A 24,037-nucleotide genomic window follows, 5' to 3' on the forward strand; every position below is an offset into this window, starting at 1 on the left:
GAAACTTCATTTCAAATCCTTGCCGTCCTCTCACTCAGTCACTTTCCTGTTTCTCTTCCTGCCTCTCCCATCTTCTCTTTTCTGCATATGTGTCCACTCATATCACACGTCTTATCTTTCGGTCCTCCAGCGCTTCAAATTTTATCTCTTCCTTTTGACTTACCAAGCTCTCTCCTCTGTCCTTGCTTTTCTCTTTCTTTCCCTATATTCTTTATGTGTTGTCTAGAGTCACTGAGGGGCAACACAAGACATTCAAATTGATGCTACATTATTCCTTATAGTCCATCATAGACCCAGAATCCTGTGCTCATATTCTCAGTTGAGCTAATGGATCCCACAAAAGAGCTATTTACTCCAATCTCGGTGGCGATATTAAGCCCATTATTTAATTTGTTCCTACAGCTACTGCACTCAGTGTGTTGCCAGAGGCATCTTGCACAGATGGAAAAAGAAGCCAAAAGATTAAGGAATTGAGCTGCGGTCAAGCCAGAGGTAGTGGAGTGGTTCGAAATCAGACCCAGATTCCTTAAATCCTTGAATGTATTATTCTAACTAGTGCACTTAATCCACAGCCTTCAATGTACTGTACAAGACCAAAAAATCTAAAACCGAAAGAGAGTGAGTTTTTGCTTCCAGTTTCTGACTGTGGAGACTTTTCAATGGTTACACATTTGCCAGCAGAATTAACTGAAGGTCTCTAACATCGGGTAGCTGAAAAATAACAAGTCAGTTAAATAATTAATTTTAATAACTGCAATGTCCCTGGAGTTTCCTTTGGGCACCTAATCTGGTATACCGCCTGGGTCTCATATTGGAAAACAGAAGTGGCCATCCCTGTGGCAGCTCCGGCCAACAGCGACATTGCTATTTATGATTTCCCTGCTGGAACTTAAGGTAACTGAGGATACCACTCTCAAAGAAGTCTGCAGCTCTGAGATTCTTTTCTGTGACCTGCCCAAGAAATCTGGGTTTTCTGGTTGTTTAATCACAGAATCTTACACTGAAAGAGCTGCCAGAAACCTTAACGCTACCTAAATTAAGATACCATCCAATTCAAACCCGAGTGCTCATAGAATCTCATTCTACCCACCTAGATAGGCCTAACCTGGACTACGTCGATTAATCTAAGCTCGCTAGATTTTTTTCTTAACGCTAGGAAAGAGAAACAGGTGTACCTGTGACCCTCAAGTTGAGAGATGAGTATTGATTGGTGATTAACATGAATAGTCTCAGCTCTGGGCACTTTCTTTGTGTTCTAGGTATTAGTGCCACTTACAGGTGAAGAGACCGAAGCTCAAAGAAGTAAAATAACAAAGATTTGAATTCCAGTCTAATTCGAAAGTCATTATAGTGATTTAGAAGACACTGGCTAAAAGTAAGGTTCAGAACACTTACTTGCTAGATACCAGCAATGAACATTTATTGAGCACTTACAGAGTGCCAGGTACCGTGTACCAACTCACTCCATCCTCTCTGCAACCCTGTGAGTTGCAGGGAGGGTTGTCACCCCCATTTACAAAGGAGGCCACACGGACGTTGACAACTGTGTAATTCAAGCCCCCGCAGTCTGCCTCCAAAACCTGCACTCCTGATTACTGGACGCTGTGTTCCACTATCAGTGCCAGTCTGACTGCTAACCCTTTGCCGCTTCTAGTTTCAGGAGCTTCACTAGGATCTCACCTACAATTTGTTGCTGCTGTAGGTGAGGTTCTGACAAAGTTGAGCTTTGACCGAGTGCTATACAGAGCCCTTCTCAACCTGAAGGCATGGTCTGAATGTTCTCCAGTCTCTCCTTAGTGCAATTTGCTCCTCTCCTTTGCCTCTGTCGGCATGAATCTAACTCTTTCTCTCGTTACATCCCTGTTTCGGATTTTATTACTCAGTGAGATAGATGATGTGCTATTTCTTCTGGGTATTATTTGCATTCTGCCATCTCGTACAGGACTGTGTCTGCAGCGCCTGGCCCATCCCACTGTCCCCAAGCTTCTCCCCTCTGCACTGAGACCCCACGATCAGATTTTCACACTACCGTTTACCTCTGTGGGGTTACTGCTTCCCTCCAAATGAAAGTGTCTCTATTCAAAACCCCAACAGCCAGGAGCATCCCCAGATGCTTCCAACGGATTTAAAGAGAGTGTAGGTTTTGCTTCTGCCGTACAACAACATTTTTACACACAGCAGTTTTCCTAGGAGCTTCTTAGAATTACACAAGAATTATATTTATTGAGCCCTGGATTTTCAATACAGTTGTCCATCTTTAGGAAATAAGAAATTTCAGTTAAAGAACAAAGAATATCAATAATTCACAAATACAGTTTTCAGTATAATAAACATGAGTGAAGATTGATCAATGACGATTCCTTTCCTGCACATGGTAGAAATGCAACCCTTACTAAGTTTGCAATGCAGGGCAAAAAAGGGGTTGGGGAGAGAGCATGAAAAAACATAAAATCTTTTAGATGACCGTGGAGATTTGTGATCGGGTCTGTGGAAGGAAGATCAATCCTAAATGAAGGGATGCGTGATGGGCAGGTTTATGAGGAAACATAAGATGGGATAAAAACATTCCTGTCATCAATTTTAGATTTTTAAATTCAATATTCAATACCTATTCATTGAGCCGCTTACTACATACAAGTGCTAAGGATACACAGTGAGCAAAACAAACAGAGCCCTTACCCTCATGAAGTTTGCATTGTAAGACCCTTTCAGAACCTAGTCAGAGGGTAATCAATTTCCTATTAGTTAAGTAAAAATAGTTTTCTATTGCTCTCTGTTTTTCATTTTTTGTTCCTATCATATCACTAGATTAAGTTTCATGCTTAAATGCTTAAAACCTTAACATCTGATTTCTCAAAGACCCAAGGTTAATTACAGCTCACAAAAGTATTAGAAATTAACATGTACTATCCAGCCTAAAATACATAGGAAATTTGTTGTTCCTTTGATTTTAAACCTTTTTTATTGGCTAAAAGTCAAAATAAAATATGCATACACCTTAGTTGGCTTTAAATCAACTCTTTCTTTACTTTAGGTATTTTCTAATTGCTATTCAAGGGAGAGGGAAACAAAAGAATTGTTTTTTTTTTCCCAGCCACTAACACAGCAATAGATCTACATATTAATATTATTTTTATTCTTAATTCCCTTATCTGCTGTCTCTATACTCTGGCTCACTAGTTTCCAAAGATGTTAAGAAGTTAATCTGAGTTTTATGAAAAAAGGGACTCCCTAATCAGAGAAGTTTGGGTGACAATGGGTTAAATAAGTCAAACAGCTTTTTAGATTATAGGCCATTGTAGAGCCATTAGTTCATTACAGATCTCCAATTATAATATAATGTGATGTGATGCAATGTGATAATACAATATAACATAATATATGGTGTAGAGGACACCGCCCAATATTCATTCTCCCATCTTTCTGTAACAATATCCTGATTTCCCATTAGAGAGCCACCCCTGCCCCATTCTTAGTTCTTCAGTTCTGGGGGTCCATTTCCCATTGCCTTGCTTTAGAAATGGTCATAAGATGAGTGATGTGCTGGTAAGTATTTAACAACCAATTCTCCACAGAAAAAAAGCCCTTGATTTATAGCATTTGCCAATTTCCATGGTGTAAATATCACCGTGGCCAGTTTCAAGCTACCAAGTGAAATTACTGAATGTGGAGTTGGGAAGAGATGTGCAGAGTTGAGTTGTACGGGCCTCTAGCACACCATATCAGATACATCCCAGACTCAGAATCAGAACACATCCCTCTGGGTGCATGACTCAAGCCAGACCAGCTCCTTAGGTCTGATTCCCTGAATTTTTTTTTTTGGTGGGGGGAAACTGTTGTGGAAGAGGCAGTGTGTTTAGCTGGGTTTGCTGATTGAAGGAATTGGAACCAATTCTGGTGATCTACTTGCCATTTGGTCAATTTCAAAGGAGGCTGGCTGAGAGTACAGTAACTCAGAGAAGAGAAGGACAGAGCTGAGAGGTGAAGAGAGACCAAGTTCTGGTATCGCTCTTTGAGTCCCTGGATCTGGACCAGCCTGAGCCTCTGGACTCTGCAGTTACATGAACCATTAAGTCCCCTTCCCCTTCCTTCTTTTCTCTGTCTCTCTCTGTCTCTGTCTCTTTCTTTGCTTATTTATTTATTTTTCTTTTATTACATCTGTTTGGATTGGGTTCTGTTCCATTGAAAGAATATGGCCATGCTATTTTTTTTTTCAAAGAGCCTCTCATGAGACTAATATTCCCCAGAGCAACTTGGGAACTGTTGTTCTAGCTTATTCTCCCCCATTCACTTTACGGGGTACTGGACACTCTGAGGAACTTCCACTTCTCTGTCTTTACCTAGAAACCTGAATTGGTAACTGTCTTCTAAACTTCTGATGTGACTATTCTAAAGACTGTTCAGATTCAACATATTCAAAATGAAACTCATTTTTCTTTCTACTGAAAGTACACTCCTCCTATGTCCCTGGTTTTCATTAACTTATACACAAATTATGTTCCTGGCCAGAGATATAACAGAGAAGGACACAATTCTTGTCCTCATGGAGCTCTCATTCTAGAGGGAAAAACACACCATCAAATAGGTAAATAATACAATGTCAGTGTCAACTTGAAATAAGTACTTTGCAAAAAAAAATAAAGTGGATTTGAGGGATAGAAAATGACAGAGGTTGCTATTCTAAATGGGGTAACTGGGGAGGCTTCCCAGAGAAGGAGTTTTTGAACAAAGAGGTATAAATTAAATGAGAGATGGAACCTAGGGAATATCTGGGGACCAATATGTGCATGGCGGAATGTTCCAGAAATGCAAAGAGGCCAGGGTGACTGGAACGTGGGTAGCGTGGGAAGCATGGAGAGGTTGGAGAGGCATCAGGGGGCCAGGTTAGGGGGTGCATTGTAGGGAGGATAAGGACTTTTTATTTTCTTCTGTATGTGATCCCTCTGGCATATGTGTGAAGAGTGGATCATCCCTGTGATGGTCAAGAAGAGAAACAGGGAGGTCATTAATGGGCCTTTTACAGTTGTCCAGTAGAGACACCATGATAGCTTAGACCGTGATTCTTCTAGCTACCTTGGTTGGGCATCTTTGACTTGCCTTCTCTTTCACTTGCTTCATACCCGCAGAGATGCCCAACTGTGGGTTTTGTTCCTGCAAAGCACCATGCAGCCATTGGAAGCAGGTTGAGTTTCCCAGGATGAAGACTTAAGGCAGGAAGGAGGAGGTTGATTAGGGAGTGCTCTTGGGATAACAGCCTTTCGAAGAGAAAAGGAAGGAGGTAGGATTGGGCAGAGAAAAAAGTTCAACTGCAATGCAAAGAGTTCTGAAGCTGGGATGATCCTTCAGAGCTGTCCCCAGCTGGAGTGAGGGGTAGGGGCCTTTATACCCCTGCAGCAATCAGTCACTGGATGCCGGTCATCCCGGCAAGAGGGCATGACCTTGGATAAAGGGTCTTGACAGCTGAGGGCTCTCTGATGGCAGCATTCCCGGTGACTTAGAGAGTAAGACCTTTGTTCCTGAAGAGGGGTCTGGGCACTATATCACAATATCCACTACACCATCCCTTTTTACATTTGTTACTGAAACTGCCCTGATTTAATTTCTCATTCCTCCTGCTTAGGCTGTAGCCCACCATGTTATCTCCAGAATTATACTCCAAGGAAAAGCCAAATTGCTCCTTGTTGCCTATAGAATTATATTGTCTCCTTAGCACAGTGTTCAGAACCTTCTAAAAGCCACCCATCATCTCCCTACTGCCCGTCTCACAATCTATGCAGACAAGCCTATTTGGCACACGGTATAATCCATGCTGTTGCTTGAACCTGAAATGTTCTCCTCCCGCTTTATCTATCAAAATTACATCCTTCAGGGCTCGCTCAAATTCTACCTTCTTCTTTCCCCAGAATTTCTATTCTAGTAATTCATTCCATTCAGCCGGGACAGAGTTGCTTATTTCTTAGCTGGGTAAGCACAGTAATGAAGTCCTCATCATTTCACCCCCCTCAGTCCCCAGCAGCATTTAGCAGAGTGGGCTCTCCATAAATGTGGGGTGACTTGGACTATTTCAGCTTTCATCAAAGGCTAGACAATATCCTGAGATGGCAGTAGAACAGAGCGGTCAAGCAGGACTTCTAGATCTCTACTACCTGGGTTCAAAGATGGCTCCATCACTTACTAGGTCCATAATCCTGGGCAAATTTAACCTTTTATGCCCCAGTTTACCCATCTGTAAAATCCTCATTTTCATAATCATTACGCCTACTTCATAGGGCTGTTGTCAGGATTAAACGAATTAGTATAACTAGAGCATTTAGAACAGGGGCTGCTACTTAATAAGCACCTGTAAGTGTTGGCTCATAATAGGGTCCGTGTCACACCAGTGCCCTGTTGACCTGTACTTACCCGTGCTCATCAAGACAGCCACAGAGGAGACCGTTGCCCTCTCTAAGCATGATATATTTAGTGAAGGGGCCTTCACACAGCTCTTCTGCAGGGCAATCTGTTAACAGAGCTCTTGTTTTCCTCTTATGAACATTCCTTTAATGAGTGAGGATATTCTTGCAAAATGTCCTGGAATTCTCTGCTTTCCTGGGGCTCTTTCAATCTGGACTCAGACCTGGTTTTATAATGAATATTATGCACTTTTCCAATGTCGCAAGCGCAAAGCATAACATTTTTAAGTGAACAGATTCACAGACACTTTTGAACTGGAAAGATCTTTAGAGATCACCTAGTCCAGGAGACAAGAAAACAAGGAGATTATGTGACTTGTCTAATTGATAATATAAACATATCCCAGTTATTAAAGGACAAAGTTACTCAATAACATTAACCAGTTTTTACCCAAAGACACTAGTTTCTTCAGTATGTATAACTCAAACAAAAGTAGATCTAACTTGCTAATTCTCCATAGAACAAAAAAAGAAACGCTGTTTATTTCTCAGACTTACTGTTTAATTGAAAATTTCGCCTTGATTCAGTACAATACCTAGTAGTTTCATACTTAGCTTTTCTTGTGAGAACAAATAGTGTCCATTATTATTCAGTTACGTATTCATTCATTTACTCAAAAGATATTTGTGGAGTGCCTTTTATGTACCAAGCAGTGAACTGAAAGTTGGAAACTTTTAAAATGAATCAGCCCTAGTGTTCTGAGACTGGCCCACATCTGTGGAATCTGTGTGTCTGCTGGGTCATTCAAATTCAAGGGACTTCAGAACATGGGTTCAGGCTAGGAATTGACCTTTATCAGCATAGGTTAAATATTGTCAGTCGCAAAGCCATACATATACAACCAATATACAATCAACATACGACCATATATACAACCAATTCTTATTAAGTGAGAATGGTTCTCTAAAAACAAGCAAATGCTACAGACTGGTCTCTTCCTCCCTCTCTCTCTTTCTCCCACTGATTGAGCTCCACAAAATCCAGGACCAAAAAAGATGGCATTCCAAATTTTTTGTAGCACAGCATTATGTTATTATAACACAATATCAGTGCAGATGTTATCATGTTTCTCTGATATGTTAATAAGTGTTAGATGAAAAAAAATTTCCACGGTCACATCAATTTGGAAAATTCTGGTGCAAGAGCATTAAAGAGGTTCCTTGCAGTGTGCTTCATTTCCTGAACCTTTAACTTGCTGATATGCATCATGGATCTCTACGAGGGGATAAAGTATTCGACCTAAGTCAAATTAATTTGCCTCTGGAACCCTCTGTTTGCAGTGCATTGTCCGTGAATATTTCTGAACCCAAGGTCAATTCTGTAAGCCTCTATAATCCACCGTCCATTAGGTACTGCTTTTTTTTAATTAAAAAGAAATCCTTTTATAGTTTAAGCCTACCTTTCATATCATATAATATTTCATGTTATATTTTAATATTATTTTTATAGAGAAAAATGACTCAAAATCATCAGTGTAGGAATCTTATCTGTACTTGAAGATCGTTATTAAAGCACTCCTCTGCATATGTGCTACCAGCTGCTGATCCAGCTCTCATGGCAGACATCTCCAATCCATCGAAGAACTCTTTCCATGCAGATCTGAAAGAGGTACAAAATCTTTCTCAATGCCAGGCTTTAGAAAACAATTTCCAATCCGTGAAATTTGGCCTGCTAGATTGAAATGATCTTGCCTTCATTGTTAACAATATCCACCCCTTACACTGTGCCTACTACGTGCCAAGCATTTTGTGAGTCCTTTTACTTAGAATCCCTCACTTCATCTCCATTTTGACTGCCATCACACTGGCCAGCATCTCTCACCCAGACTATTTCAGTCACCTCCTAACCAATCATATTGCTTCCTTCTGCACTAAGAGAACAATGTGAAACACTTCCATGGTCTCCAAGGCCAGCAGGATTTGGACCCTCCCCAATCTCTACACCTCTCACCCTCCTGAGGTGCAGTCATGGATCCACAGCTGGATCGGCGAGTCTGAAAGCTCAGCCTTCTCAGTCCACTATGAGGGGATGAAGCCCTAGGGAATCGAGTCATGCTAATCAGCTCGCCAGAGATGAATGTGTACTGCACAATGTTAATTTATTAATTTACAATGAGAAGTGGAGCAATCCAACCGACCAGATGTTCGTGTTGGCATGTTTGTGACCTCTTTCTGGAAGCTATAAAGAGTAGTCATTGAGAGCTTTTGGGCTGGAATCAGACTGCCTGAGTGTGAATCCTGCCTCTGTGCTTACTAACTGGGTGATTTCAGGCAAGTGGGTCAGTGTTCCTTTCAGTGTCTACTTCCCCATCAGTAAAACGCGGATAGTAATAAAACATACCTCCCTGGATTGTTGGATGAGGATTAAATGAGAATATATACTTGTTACGTCCTGCTTAGAATGAAAGTTGGTACACAGTAACGCAATAAATATTAGCTACTGTTACTAGAGTGGAGATCTACTCAAACTAAGTTAATATCAGCACAAAAAGAATTAAACAATATTAAACAGATTTTTTTCAAGTTGTGTTAACTTCATAAATTACTATTTATGTATTCATCCATTTAATAGTTATGGATACTCAAATAATTTCATACACTATGAGATTCACTTTGTAGTCCCATATCCCATAAATGTAAATGAATTCATGGATAAATATGGAAATGCACAAATCAATCTGTATCTTTGCACTTATCCGATTTTGTCAATTTCCCAGCCTTCTCCTTACTTTCAGTTTAAAACCTTTAAAAATCAATTCTTGGGCTTCCCTGGTGGCGCAGCGGTTGAGAGTCCGCCTGCCGATGCAGGCGACACGGGCTCGTGCCTCCGTCCGGGAAGATCCCACGTGCCGCGGAGTGCCTGGGCCCGTGAGCCATGGCCGCTGAGCCTGCGCGTCAGGAGCCTGTGCTCCGCAACGGGAGAGGCCACAGCAGTGAGAGGCCCGCGTACCGAAAAAAAAAAAAAAAAATCAATTGTTATAAATTTCATCACTTAAAAAGTCTGCCTGCCCCCCATCTCATCTCTCCCTGCTCCTCCGTGTGCCTTCTGTCTGCACACTCACTGGCTCTTTTCCTCACACCTGCCAAGCTTCTTCCCTCCTCAGATTTCCCTTGTGCTGTTTCACCTGCCTGCAATTCTCACCCCAACCCTTGTCCTGGCTCATGTCTGCTTGGCCTCAGAGAAGCCTCCCTGACCCCCAGACTAGGTTTGATCCCTTCATTGAACTTACCATAATTGTAATTAACTGATCATCGTTCAGTGTATTATTCCCAGTAAAATCGATGAGGACAAGGACCCTTCTTTTTTGTTCACTGCTGAGTCCCCAGTACCCTGCACATAGGTAAGTATTCACTCAATAGGTATTGAATGAGTGAATTTAATCTTCTCAACAGCCTGTATTTCCTGCAATGGAAAAGTCAAAGCTTCGAGCTGTCAAGTGATGCACCCAAGTCACACAGTCATATTTGGTAGAGCAAGGTTCACACTCAAGTCTTTCTGACTCCTACCCAAGCCCCTTACTACCCCACATGGCTGCCACTTGATTTCTGCAAGTTACATGCCTATCTACAGACATTGTTCTCTGTAGCTTCAACTACACTCTACTTTGCATCCTTGCTGTCGCAGTGTTTTCTATCCTGGGCTCTGGGCTTTTTCTTTCATTCTTGAACAAATCCCTATCATATTTATACAACTTGTTTACTGGTCTAGCTATAATATGCCACATTTCATCTTATTAAGACATCTTTTCTCTCCTACAACCCTGCAATTCCACTCCCAGATGTATACCCACCAGAGGTGTGTACATGTGTTCACTAAAAGGCATGTACTGGAATTTTCATAGAGCATTACTCGTAATAACCTGAAACTGGAAACTATCCAAATGCCCATCCAAGTAGAATAGACTATTTTATCTTCACACAATGGCATACTATATGACAATGAGAATGAACAATCTTCAACTTTACGTGACAGTATGGGTGAATCTTACAAACGTAATGTTGAGGGGAAAAAGTCAAGTACGTATTATATGATTCTATTTATAAAATGTTCAAAAACTGGCAAACTAATTTAGAGTATTACAAATCAGGATGGTGGCTACTCTTGGAAGAGTAATGATTGGAGATTGGAGGAAATGGTGAAGGTTTTCATGACACCAATGCCGTTCTGTTTCTTGATCTGGGTGCTAGTTAGGTATTGGTGTTTTGCTTGTGGAAATGCATCAGTATGTGCATTTATAATGTGTACACTGTTCTTTATGTATAATAGACTTCAATAACAGGTTTTATGAAACAACTTCATATTTGTTTGTTTCTGACTACTTCAGTTTACAGAGACTATTTTGAAATCTAATGCTAGTGTCCGACCTGCTGGCCACTATTTGCCCAGATGGGAGCTTCCTGTGCATATAAAGAGCTCACTTTGAATTGTTTAAAGTCTCACTTGGAAAAAAAAAAAAAGCCCCCAGTGGTGTCAACCCAAAATGTCTCCAGACATTCCCAAATGGCCCCTGGGAAACAAATTGACCCCAGTTGAGAACGACCGGCTTAAAATGGCTTAGATGATTTCCTCACCTACATCCCTCACCGGCTTTCTCTCTCAACTTCCTTTCTGCCCCTCACTTGTACAAATCCAGCCATCTGGCCTCCTTGCTGTCCTCTGAATGCACCAGACACGCTCTCACTCACTTCTGCACCAGCTGTTTCCTCTGCCTGTAATGGTCCCCTCCAGGTATCTGTGGGCTCACCCCCTCACCTCCTTCAAGGATATGCCCAAAGGTCACCTTCTCAGTGAGGCTTGCCCTGGCGTCTTTATTTAAAATTTGAATCCTCCATACTCCCTGTCTCTCCACCTGGGTTTGTCTTTCTCCAGAGCACTTATTGCCTGATAACCTAGCAAAAAGTTTATTTATTTTGTTTGATGCCTGTCTCCCTTATGAAAATATAAGATCCAAAGGGGCAAGAATTTTGTTTTCTTCACTGCTCTATCCCATGCCTCGAACAGTGCCCGACACATAGTAGATGCTCAATTAAAACTTGTTGAATAAGTGAATGAATAAATAAATAAATGAATACAATCTAGAGCCCAGTTCAGTGTCTGACATTCAAATGACATCCAGAATGCTTTAGGATTTAATCACTGTGCTTCTTCTATCTTACTATTCTTCTTGTAACCCCCATCCCCCAAGATTAGGGTCTACCCCTTAACTCCAGATGGCACCATGACTTTGGTTGACTAGCACTCTTGATTGTGACTACTTCCTTCCTTCCCACCACCTCTGGTCATGCTTAGCCCACCTGCCAGGATATTCACCTCCTCATCCCTCACATCCACCTTCCTAGTGCAGGCTACCTGTCTGGATCACCACCTTCCTGTCCCTGGATTCTCTGGGTGTTGGGACCCTCTGTTGCCTCTCCTTCCCTGCCCTGAACCTGCACACTGTCCTCATCCCTCCTCTTCTCTCAGCAACACCCTCACCCACCACCTTCCCAGAGGTAGAGATGGGTCTGATCCCCAGTTCTGACATGACCTACCGATGTCCCCAACTCCACAACTTCCTTCTGTCAAAATCTTGGAAAACTCAAGAGATGGCATCTCTCGTTTCTCTGTTTGTTTACCACAAAACCTGAAATTGTGGCAGGCCTTTCTTTCCATGAAAGGCTGCCGGAGTTTTCTTGCTTCCACTTAACTGTAATGCGGGCCAGCACTCAGAGCCATAGAAATCTGATACCGTTCAGTAATCAAACAACTGTAAATGCCAAGAGTCAAGATGCCTCAAGTGAAGGAGAGCTTGGAGTCAAGGTTGGTCATCATCTTTGTTGCGTTAACGTGACAATAGACAGTTTCCTTGGCAGACATCACAATAATGTTAGCAGGGACTTCAACTTTACGTGACAGTATGGGTGAATCTTACAAACATAATGTTGAAGGAAAAAAGTCAAGTACGTATTATATGATTCTATTTATAAAATGTTCAAAAACTGGCAAACTAATTTATAGTATTACAAGTCAGGATGGTGGCTATTCTTGGAAGAGTAATGATTGGAGATTGGAGGAAATGGTGATGGTTTTCATGACACCGATGACGTTCTGTTTCTTGATCTGGGTGCTAGTTAGGTATTGGTGTTAGTAGTTAGTAGTTAGTTGCCTGTGGTAAGCAAGAATCAAGTAACCAGACACATAATATTTCTACCTCAGGTTCACTTGCATGCCTGTTGGGGGGAGGCATTTGGGGCAAAAATCCAGATATACCCAAAGTAGAAACCTGTAAAACTTGGCAAGGCAACACTCTTAAAACTAAATTTTTACCTAGAAATAGATCTGTGGACACATTCCCTAAGTGCTCACACAAACAAAACCATTGCTGGAACCATAATGCGTTTGCCTGTGATAAAATTGAAGATCATTTATCAAACTGTCCATGGAATCCATGATTTGAACTGACACTGATGACATAAACAGATACTCGAGGTTATAAGAATCATGAATAGCTCAAGGAATTCAAGGACACTAGTTGAAAAGATGATTATGATTTGGTTTCTGGACATCTGGCCATGAGATCCCGCCAACCCACTCTCCCTCCTCCCTCCTCTCTCTTCCCATGATGACTTCTAACAGTTTTCCTACAAGCTACCAAAGGAAGGAGCTGACAGACATAAGCCCTCCATGCCCTTGAACTTTTCAGTGCTTGAGTGCTATGCAGGAGGACAGCCATCTATCCCCCTCGCAATGGCCAGGAGGCTGTGGGGGCAGGACAAGAGTCTGCTTTTCTGGCTGGTTCTCTGTTTTCTACACTGATCTGAAAATGATAAATACCCTTGTTACTTTATCAGGCCTGCAGAGGAGGAAATGTGATGTGAGAAAGGGCAGAAACGGCTCAATCTCTGTGATCACACAAGTTATGTATGGATTATACACATTGGAGCTACTTCTCTGCAGTCAGATGTTGAAATCTTGAGTGCTAAGGTTGTCAACATCTAGATAGAGTTTAATAGTCTTCCTAAATACATCTCATTTTATTAATTGTGCTCCCTTTATGTTTTGAGCATTAACAAATAAAAGTGTTATGTTTTGATTTCTTAAAAAAAGGAAGCGATATTTTTTTTTAAAAATCTCATGTTTGGGATTTCCCAAGTCTCTGGTAAAGTGCCCAAATATCTAGATCTTGGCAGAGTTCCAAATTGCCTCAGCAATGTCTCCACAGTGCTTCAGTGAATGGTGGCATAATGCAAAACATGTTGATCCTGGGTAATGGAGAAACGACTTTACTTATAAACTTCCTTACGTTAGCGTTGTTCCCTAATAACGAATAAGTGAAAATACAAGCTATAAATAGAAAGACACAGCAAAGTCCAAAACCTGTTTTTGTCAAGAGATTTGATGCAGAGCATCTTGGTTAATACTCATAAGTGAGTCAGTAAAGGTCATAATAAAGACTGAACTGCTTTTCTCTGTGATATTTTGAGAACTCTGTAGCAAACAGCTCTGATCTCAGCCTTTGGTAATTGACTTAAAGGGACAAGAGGTTGCCAGCATTTTTTTCCCCTTAAACTTTATGCATCTATAGAAAATCTGGCCTCCATCAAACTAAATAATTGTGAATTTCAAGCAAAATTAATCAGGTATGTAGGCTCAACATATCTAGTGGAAACAATTCATTAACATGCAACCTTGAAGTAGAAAACACAGGTTCCTATGACTGCACTTAGACCTAACTGCAGTCTGTAACATCGGGTTCCTTTCTGATAGTTTCCCAAGAAGAAATAGGCACAGGTTGCTTAATTCAAACACTTTGGGATAAAATTGCTTGCTTTATTCATTTTAGAAAAAAATAATCCCCTTTGGGGGAAAGGAAAATCCAGTGTGTGAGTTCCCTTCCCTGTCAGACTGCTGATCCAGAGCAGGAGAAGTATCATCAAGTCTATGGTAGACAGGTTGAATTTTCCCTGCCCGGTTTTCATTATCCCCTTCCTGCTGGGAATAGCAGGAACTTTTTTCTTTTGGGGAACATTTGTGATTCAATAGCTGTAACCCATTCCTGTCTCCAGAGATGAACACATGGCCCAATAGGGCATTTCTGGCCACAATGACTGGGTCAAAGATTGGCCTTGACCCAAGCCAGACCAATGAGACCCAGTTTGGGGATTACTAAATTGGTGGCCACCATCCTGTTCCTCATGAGAGAATCTGCCTGAGAGAGGAGCTAACACAGAGGAAAGCAGAGCTGAGAGATGGAAAAAAAACAAGAAGAACCCAAAAAAAACCCCCAGGTACTTGAAGCTATCTTTTGAGCATCTAGATCGAACTATAAGTGAAACCCTGATTCTGGCTGACATTCTTTACACTGTCTACCTCCCTATTCCTTACCTGCTGGTCATTCCCTGTCCAACTTCCAGGACTTCTACCTGATCACATCCTGCCAAACTTCTCTGGTGCAAATCACCTGCCTAGACTCCCCCCTGCCCCCGTCCCCAGACCCTCCAGGTAGTGCCCTGCCTGGTGGGTCTTCCTCCCATGAAGACCTACACACTACCCTCATTTTGCCCTCTTACCTGCAACATCTCCCACTCCCAACACCTTCCCAAAGGCAGGTCTGGTCTCCAGTTCCAACATGTCCACCATGCTCAACCAGCAACTAAACTTCATTCCCTCAAAACCATGAACATTTTAGTTCTGTAACCAATAAATTTGGTTCGCTTCAGGCGGTTTGAATTCGGTTTGTGTCACTTGCAACTTGAAAGTGCTTGATCTTCATAGGTAACAGAACTTAATTTTTTCGAGCAGATTGATGTCTTTGGAAGAGTCAAGGGTTACCTAGAGTCAGGCTTTTTGAATAATACAGGCATTCAAGCACAGAGTAGCATTTTGTGCAAAAAATATTTTTCAGTAAAATATAATGAAATATAATGCATATAAACTAAAATGTGATGAAACTAATTATACATGCATCTAGTAATACAAAAGAGGAGTCTCTATGGTGCCTCTTTAAATTGAAATGGCATTTCTTTAAATACATGTTATCATACAACTGGTAATTAAATGAGTGGCTTTAGAGCAACACACTCAACTGTGGCTGACAGACCACCTGCACTGGTAATATCTTGGGAGACTGGTTTAAAATTCAGATTCCCTGGACACATTCCAGGGCCACTGAATCACAATCTCTGGGAATTAGGTCTCAGAATGTTCATTTTGGATGAAATTCCAGGTAATTTTCTAGGCATACAAGAGTTTGAGCACCATTTGCTTTAAGTTTTATTGCATATATATATATATATATATATATATATAATATTTAATAAACCTTCAAGTGTTACTGTCTGAATCTAAAGAATAATTCAAAGAACATCTCATCATTGATAAGACTGAAACTGAATGGGCGCACCTATAAAAAGCAGTAAGGTTCAGGTAATTTATAAATGCTTAGAGGCCAGATGTAGTCAGCTCAGGCTAACATCACTGTGGTAACAAATAACCTAAAATATTAATGGCTTACTACTTGTAGGGTTTATTTCTTATGCATTTCCATTTCCAACACAGGACATTCCAGAACTCAGGGCTATTGGAACAACCTTTCTCTAGGACATAGTTGAGTCGGTCTTGTAACGGAAGGTAAAGAGAAGAGGGTGACTGCAGGCTGGCTTTTAAAGTCTCTGCTTGGAAGCGACACACGTTACTTGCAGCCATATTCCATTGACCAAAGCAGGTCACATCACCATTCCTGTGTTCAGTGGGGTAGGGAAGGATAATCCTATAGAAGAGGATACTAAAGGGAGGAACAGCAAACATTTTGAACAGAAATATAATCCACCACATAGGACATTTGATAAAGAATTTCATGTGTTCTTGAAAAAATTAATGGGGGGATCTATGGTCAGGTAAGTCTGGGGACTGCTGCTTACTCTAGCCCTCCCTGGAGCTGCTAAAGACTCTCAGAAGTCCTGCAATGGAAAAAAAAAGTTAAGATCATTTAACCCCATGTTTCCAAGCTTTGTTTCCATGGATGCCTTTTTGAACACCATCTCAACACACCTCAACAATCTGAAGTTCACTGGACAAAGACATCATTTGTGTGGTAGAAAAAATAACATTTTCTTCGTCCTCTACTACAAAGCATGCATGTGGGATGTTCCTAGCCAAATATTGTGTAATAACTCCTGTGTAGCTTCAAGCTATTCATGCGTTTAAAAAATTCTGGTATTTTACTAAGTCATCAAAAAACCTTGGTATTTTACTAAGTCTATGCAAATATCCTTCATGTTATTCCAACTAGTTACAGGCTGTTGAAATTTAGTAGCGTTACTGGAGAGCACTTAAGGAGTGAATCTAATAAGCCGGTTCTTCCAGGTATGATGAGAGTGTTCCAGAAAAGATTTTACTTTTAAATCTTTCTCATTACCATGTTTGGAATTAGGCAATTCCTGTAAATTGAAGCAATGCACTTTTTTTCCATTTGCGGGAACCTGTCATTTTAAAAGATCATAAGCATTTCTGCAGTTATTAATAAGCATAAAAGTACTCAATTCTATGAGTGTCATGATGGGGGAGATCATTTCCTGCTTTTTCTCTACCTCCACCCAATGCATCCTTGCACCTCCACTGGGATGCTGGTGATGTATGAGGTTTTTGCTGCTGTGTAAGTGGAGGTTCTTGTTTCTTAGTCATTGCGTGGCTGGAGCATATGTCACAAGCAGAGGTGGTTGTGGCCATCTCCCAATTTTTCCAGTGTTAACACTTTTACGGTGTTCACTGGTGGTGAACACCTTTATGAAAACCCATCCTCTGTTCTCTGATGCTTTTCTCTCCTGTATCACTGCCTCTCAGTCTTCCCCTGGCTCTTCCTCCTATCTACTCCTTAAATTATTGGGTTCTTCTGATTCTTCCCTTGGCCTTCCCTCAACTCACTCTACACCTGCCAAGATGAATGAGCCCACTCTCTTGGCCTTCTGCCCCACCGGGATCTGTCTCCACCTTGCTCCTCTGCTTTGGTACCATATTCTAAGTGCTGACGAATCATCTCTACCTGTTGCTGCATATCGGCCTCACAATGAATGTATCCCAAACAAAACTTTTCATTTTCCTCCCAAACTTGTTCTTGTATTCCCTGTTTCCATTCATTGTTTCACTACCTATTTAGTCTCCTGAGTATAAAATGGGACGTTATCTCTGGCCTCCCCATTTCTTCTACCCAGAGCTCCAACTCATGCCCACATTCTGTGCAATCTCAGAAGTATGAGACTTGAGACCTCCTCTCTGTCTCCAAGTACTTCCTTGGTTCAGATGCTGGCCCCCATCTGCCTGGATTCTGAGTGTGTGGTATCACGGTGAAGAGTATGGATTCTGGCACCCGGACAGCTTGGGATGGAACTCTGACTCTAACTGCTTCTTGTAGACTGACCAAGCCAAGTTATTTAACCTCTCCATGCTTCAATTTCCTCTTCTACAGGGAAGGATCATTGCAGTACCTACCAAGTGGGGCTGTTGTGAAGATTGCTTTGGTAAATACATACAAAATGCCTGGCACAGAGTAAATACGCAATAAATGTTAGTTTCTAGTATCATAACAACTTTTTAGCTAATTTCGCTGGTAACAGTATTTTTCCACTCTCATTAGACTCATCTTCCTAAGAGGCAAATCTTATCATGTCACTCCTTAACTTCTACTGGCTTTCCACCATTTAAAGAATAGCATTCAACTTTCTTAGCAGGACCTGTAAGACCCTTCAAAAATCTCTTCCTAACTACCATTTTGGGTTTATTTCTGGCCACCTAGGCTTTAAACGCTGAGTCTACACTAAACTTCTCACCATTCCTCAAACACTCCATACCCAGGGATAATTCTGCACCTTTGCATGTTCTACTTCTGTGTTAGTCAGCTCTCCTAAGTTATGATGCTATAACAACCATCCCCAGGTCTCAGAGGTTTTTCAACGACACAGGTTTATTTCTTACTTACATTACATATTGTCTGCAGGGTAGCTTCAGCTCTACTCCAGGAGTCTTCTTTACTCTGAGATCCACGCTAAATGAGCAGTCCCTTTCTGGAAATGGTTTTATCGTGTGGCAAAGAGAAAAGAGTGACTTTGGAATGTCATGATGGATTTTAAAGGTTTGCTCAGAAGTGGCACAACACACTTCTACTCAAATTTTATTGGCCAAAGTAAGTCACCTGGCCAAGTGTGACCTTAATGGGGCGGGGAAGTATAAACGTCTCCTGTCCCTGTATATCTTTCCCTATACTAGAGACATGAAACAAATAATTAGAAACAATAATATAGTCTCCCGTCGTTCCCTATATTTGAAATGCCATCACGTGTCCCTGCACCAGGAAGTTAGTTCACTTCCCAGCATCCTCTCAGGACTCCACTCCCACTTTTAATAAAGTGCTTGTCAGACTATACTAAGAGTATCGGTTTACATCCCCCTTTCTCTCATGGGCAAAGGCTACAACTTCTTGATTTCTCTATCCCTGCCTCTAAGCCTCCTAGGACTCAGAACATGTCAACGGAATGAATGAATGAGGCGGTTTGTTGCTTGGCCATTTATAGGCAAGTTTGGTTAAGCTTTTCTGCTAATATGCAGTGGTAAATGGCCAAGTAACTAAGGAACTCCTTCATGCACGCAGAAACAAGACTTGACCAGTGAGAAGCCAGTGTGTTTTTTCTCCTCTATGCCCACCAAATATTATGTCATTTTCTTATTTTGCTCTTAGTCCATTGCTATGTACCAAGAAAAAATGCCTTGGAAGGATACTATTTCTGCATATAGTCTTAGAAATTTATATACATGTAATATTCAAATGAAAACAGATTATGCCTGTATAGTATTTGTCAAAACTTTGTTTCAAATCCAGTTATCTATTGAAAAGACTATACCAGTAAAAACCATCTTGATGAACCATCAATAAGTATCATCTTTGGTAACCTTCTGGGAAGATACTAAATCAAATTGCTAAGATATTCAGTTTAACCTCCTAAGTATTGCAAGTATCTTCCCCCGTCATCTCTCCCCTCCAGCACTGTCTTAGTTTGGGTTCTCCTCACCTGCACTTTTACTACAGAGTCCTACTTGGTTTCCCTCTGCCCAGAATACTCTCCTGCAATCAAGAATGCCTTGATTGATGAAAGATGCCTTTGTATCAGGCATCATCTTCCTTCTGAACTCTCTCCAATGTCCTCTCTTTAGCATCCACCAACAGGGTTAAACCCTGTCCCTGTATATCTTTTTATCATTGTGTTTTATCACATCGCATTGTAATTATTTGTTTATGCATCTGTTTCCTCTTAAGGGAGTGAGTCTTTTGACAGCAGGTATTGTGGTGTCCAGTTCTTAATCAGAGCAGAGTGCCCTTGCACATACATAAGGTGCTCAATTAATGTTTGTTACACTGAGTTGCTGTTGAACTGAAGGCAAAAATTATGGCTTACACATTTTGTGCTAAGTAATACAGTACAATTGAAAACACTTTTTTGATCTGGTGTTTTAATGTGTGATAATATTTTCATGATTCATGAAGAATGTAGTGTTTCTTATGTTTTGATTTAATTAATATGAATTTTAACTTTTATATATAAGCTCTGTGGAAAACTTTTTGGAAATGAACCAATTCTTATGAGAATTTATTAGTATCCTAAGAAAAAAGTCTTTAAAAAATATTCTTCATAGGACACTGTATGGCTACAGAAATTTAGAAGATACACTGTCTCTTTATTATCCTTGCCACCAAAAACAAAAATGAAATTTTTACTGAGACGTAAAAACTACAGAAAGAGAATTTAAGCTATGTGTGTCTTAGAAAAACAGTACAACATGTTAATTTGACCAGATCTTCTGAGAGAAAGGAAGCCAAGTGCAAATTACATTTACCTAATTTAGCTCAAGAATGAAATTTTCAGTTTTGGTAACTCTAACACATGTTATGTAAGAGATCATGAGTATAAGAGGGAGAGAAAAAGGGTGAAAGAGGTTGTAATTAAAGTAAATCTTCCCAGAACCCTGGATTGCACCAGGAACGTGGCCAGAATAAGCAAGGCTACTGACTTTTGCCAGGGTCATGTTTAGAGGTTACTTTATCATAGCCCTTGCTTGAAAAACATAATTTGAGCAAAGAAGAGCTCCCAATGTTCAGTGATCTCCATGTGCTTCCCATTAGGGTCGGAAGAAGAAATGCTGTGGTATCTTCCGCAAATGGAATGGAATGGGAATTTTCAGATCTCTTTCCGACTTGGCAAGAGATGTCACGCTGGACATCAGGAAGATCCAGCTATTTCTAGAGTACGGGGACACACAGTCACACAGAGTCACCTAGGAACCATCGTGAATGGTTACTTAGTCACTCGTCTTCTGTGTAGGAAAACATCTAGCTCAGCTCAGAATGGCTATCTACCTTAATCTAAATAACATCATCATTTTTATTTAAATTTATTTATTTATATTTTATTTATTTTTGGCTGTGCTGGGTCTTTGTTGCCGCGCACATGTTTTCTCTAGTTGCGGCGAGCAGGGGCTACTCTTCCTTGTGGTGCGCGGGCTTCTCCTTGTGGTGGCTCCTCTTTGTTGTGGAGCACGGGCTCTAGGCACAGGGGCTTCAGTAGCTGTGGCTCGTGGGCTCTAGAGCAAAGGCTCAGTAGTTGTGGCACACGGGCTTAGTTGCTCTGCGGCATGTGGGATCTTCCCGGATCAGGGCCATGTCGCCTGCATTGGCAGGATTCTTAACGACTGTGCCACCGGGGAAGCCCAACGTCATGAATTTGAAAGTCTAAAATATTAGACAAGCAAAATATTATTAGTGAGTTCCTTTGCTAGCTGAGCTCAGATTTGGAAGCTCCCTGAAATGGCCTGTCAAATCTTCACTTATTCACCCAGCCCTACTAAGAGAGCATGACAGATCACACAGGAGTGTCAGTGCCCTTCCCCACCTCCCATCGGCAACCAGGATAGTGTGAAGACCAAACCAAGTGTAGCATCACTGTCAGTTTCTTATCCAATATCCACTTCCCTCTTTTTCCTCGCTAAACACTCGTCCAGCTAAATATTCTCTTTCCCAGCCCATAAAACACAAGTAGATATTTGCCTGGGAGTTCTGATAAAGCCTCTGATTTCCTGTTAAAAGGAGACAGAGATAACACTCTCTTCCTGCTTTCAAAGCACATGTGACGTCTGAACTATGGCAAACATCTTGGAACATCTTGAAACATGAGGCTATAAGGATAGCAGAGCAGAAACATAGAATGACTTGGGTCCCTCATGGCATTGTGAGCTGCAAACAATGCCAGCAATCACCTAACTCTGGATTTTTGTAATGTGTGAAAAAGAATCCCCTATTTGTTGAAGTTACTATTGTTCTATTACTTGCAGCCAAACATATCCCTAACTTATATTCCAAGTCTATTAACGGAAGCTCAATTAGGGATGCTCAGAGAAAAGCCAGTCTCAGGCTACTAGTAGTAGAGAGCTAATAGTTTAGAAGAGGTAGCAGATAGATTTTTCTCCCCCTTTCCAAATGTTCCTTCATTTCCCCTGCAACATACTCATGAAATTTTGGACCAGTCGTAGAAGATGGAATTAAAAGTTCCCATTTTAAAACATCAGTCCTGATACATGACATACCAACATTATGACTTCATTTTTTTGAATCATGAAGTTTCTTCCAATACTAAGAATCATCAGTATCTATCCTACCCATGTTAGACTTCAGCAAAGTTTGTAACTTAAGAGGCCTGGTCAGTTGAAAATAAAAGAAGTCTCACACTTATTTATAATTTTTAATAAAAGAAGATACAACTTTATTACATCAAATTTTATATAATCTGGTCTCCATTATGAAAATCCTATCTTTAAATTCCAGCTAGAGGTACAGTATTCACCTTTTATTACTCAAGTTTAAGACTCAGGTATAAGACTTTCATGTGGATTCCATAATTATCTTTTGCAAATTGTATTTTTATATGATATTGACTACAGTCATTTTCCATGTGCTAACATGTAGGTTTCTATAGGCATAGATCCTATTTCTGTTTAAAAAAAACTCTCCGAACTGGTAACATCTGGTTGATGGACTGGGTTATGGATGTTTGCACCTGGAGCATAGCCAGACCCGAGGTGCATGCAAACATACAATTACACTCGATCCATCACATCAAAGCCATTTTCTGTCCTGGCTCCAATTTTGGTTTGGCACATTGTTTCATCTTGTTCTGCTCTAAAACTCTCCAATTGTATTTAGAAGAATGGGTACAAATGGGCAGCTTGCTTATCTTCCTTTAACTCTCCCATTTGGAGAAGTGCCCACCAAAGAACTTAGAAATGAGACAAATTCATCACTTGAACATTTCTATTAATGATAATAGCCAACAATGGCTGATAATAGCCAACAATGGCTCAGCCAATGGCTGAGATATTTACCAGGTGCCAAGAGTGGTTCTGAACTTGATACAACATCATCTCCTTTAGCCCTCACAAGTCTGGGAGGAGATCTCAGTCTCCTGATACTCAGTCCTTCACGCATCCAGTCAGTGTGTGTTACGAGCAGCCACTGGGCTGGACTCTGGGACTGCAATAGAGAACAAGGTAAACCCAATGCTCCCTGCTCTACGCCGGATCCACCCTCTACATGTACACGGATATCTCATGGAGTCTAATGCAGTGGGAAGAGATATCACAGTGCAGCAGGACTGAAGAAAGAGGGAAACAAAGAGCACAGGAGGAGCCCTAACCTAGGGTGGGGTGGGAGGTAAAATCTCACTCAGCAAATGACGTTTAAGCCTAGACATTCAGTGTTATTCACTTAATGGGGGAGGAGGTACTGGTGCTGGGGATGAAATCATTCCAGGCAGATGAGACAAGATGTTGTTGGATCACACAGGGGCAAGACAGGGCCAGACAGCACTTCCGAGGGGACTGAAAAAGAGCACTATTGCTGGAGCTAAGAGAAGCAGGGATAGAAGGGTGAGAGGGACCAGATCTCGTGGGCTGTGCTTGGGACTTTATCCTAAAGGCAAGGTGAAGCTCTAGAGTGGTAGCTGTCACTGTTTTGTGTGACTGGGAATGTGAGGGGGGGGAGGGGGAGGGGGATGGAGAGGGAGAAGAATGATCAGATTTAAATGCAGATTCAGAGAAATTAGCATCTTTGTCCAAAGTTACTCCAAAGCTAGAATCTGATCCCAGCGTGCTTGATCCCCATCCTTTGCTCTTAACCCATCATTCTTTACCATCTTTTAACTTTACCAGCTTCATCCTAGTCAGGGTACATTATTTCTATCGAATCCACCAGAAGACCATTCAAAAACACATGCATCTAGTGCTTACTATGTATGTAAGGTGTAGGGATTCAAAGGCCCTGCCTTCTGTTCCTTCTCCGTGGTGACAGTGGAATTTGGAATCTGTATTCTGACCCCATCCATTTATCCATGTCCCAAGGTTCATTTTTTTAATTTTATTTTTTAATTAATTAATTTTTGGCTGTGTTGGGTCTTCATCGCTGTGCGTGGGCTTCCTCTAGTTGCGGCGAGCAGGGGCTACTCTTTGTTGCAGTGCACGGGCTTCTCATTGCGGTGGCTTTTGTTATGGAGCACGGGCTCTAGGCGCG

This window comes from Phocoena phocoena, chromosome 3, assembly GCF_963924675.1.
Source record: "Phocoena phocoena chromosome 3, mPhoPho1.1, whole genome shotgun sequence".
NCBI lineage: Eukaryota > Metazoa > Chordata > Mammalia > Artiodactyla > Phocoenidae > Phocoena > Phocoena phocoena.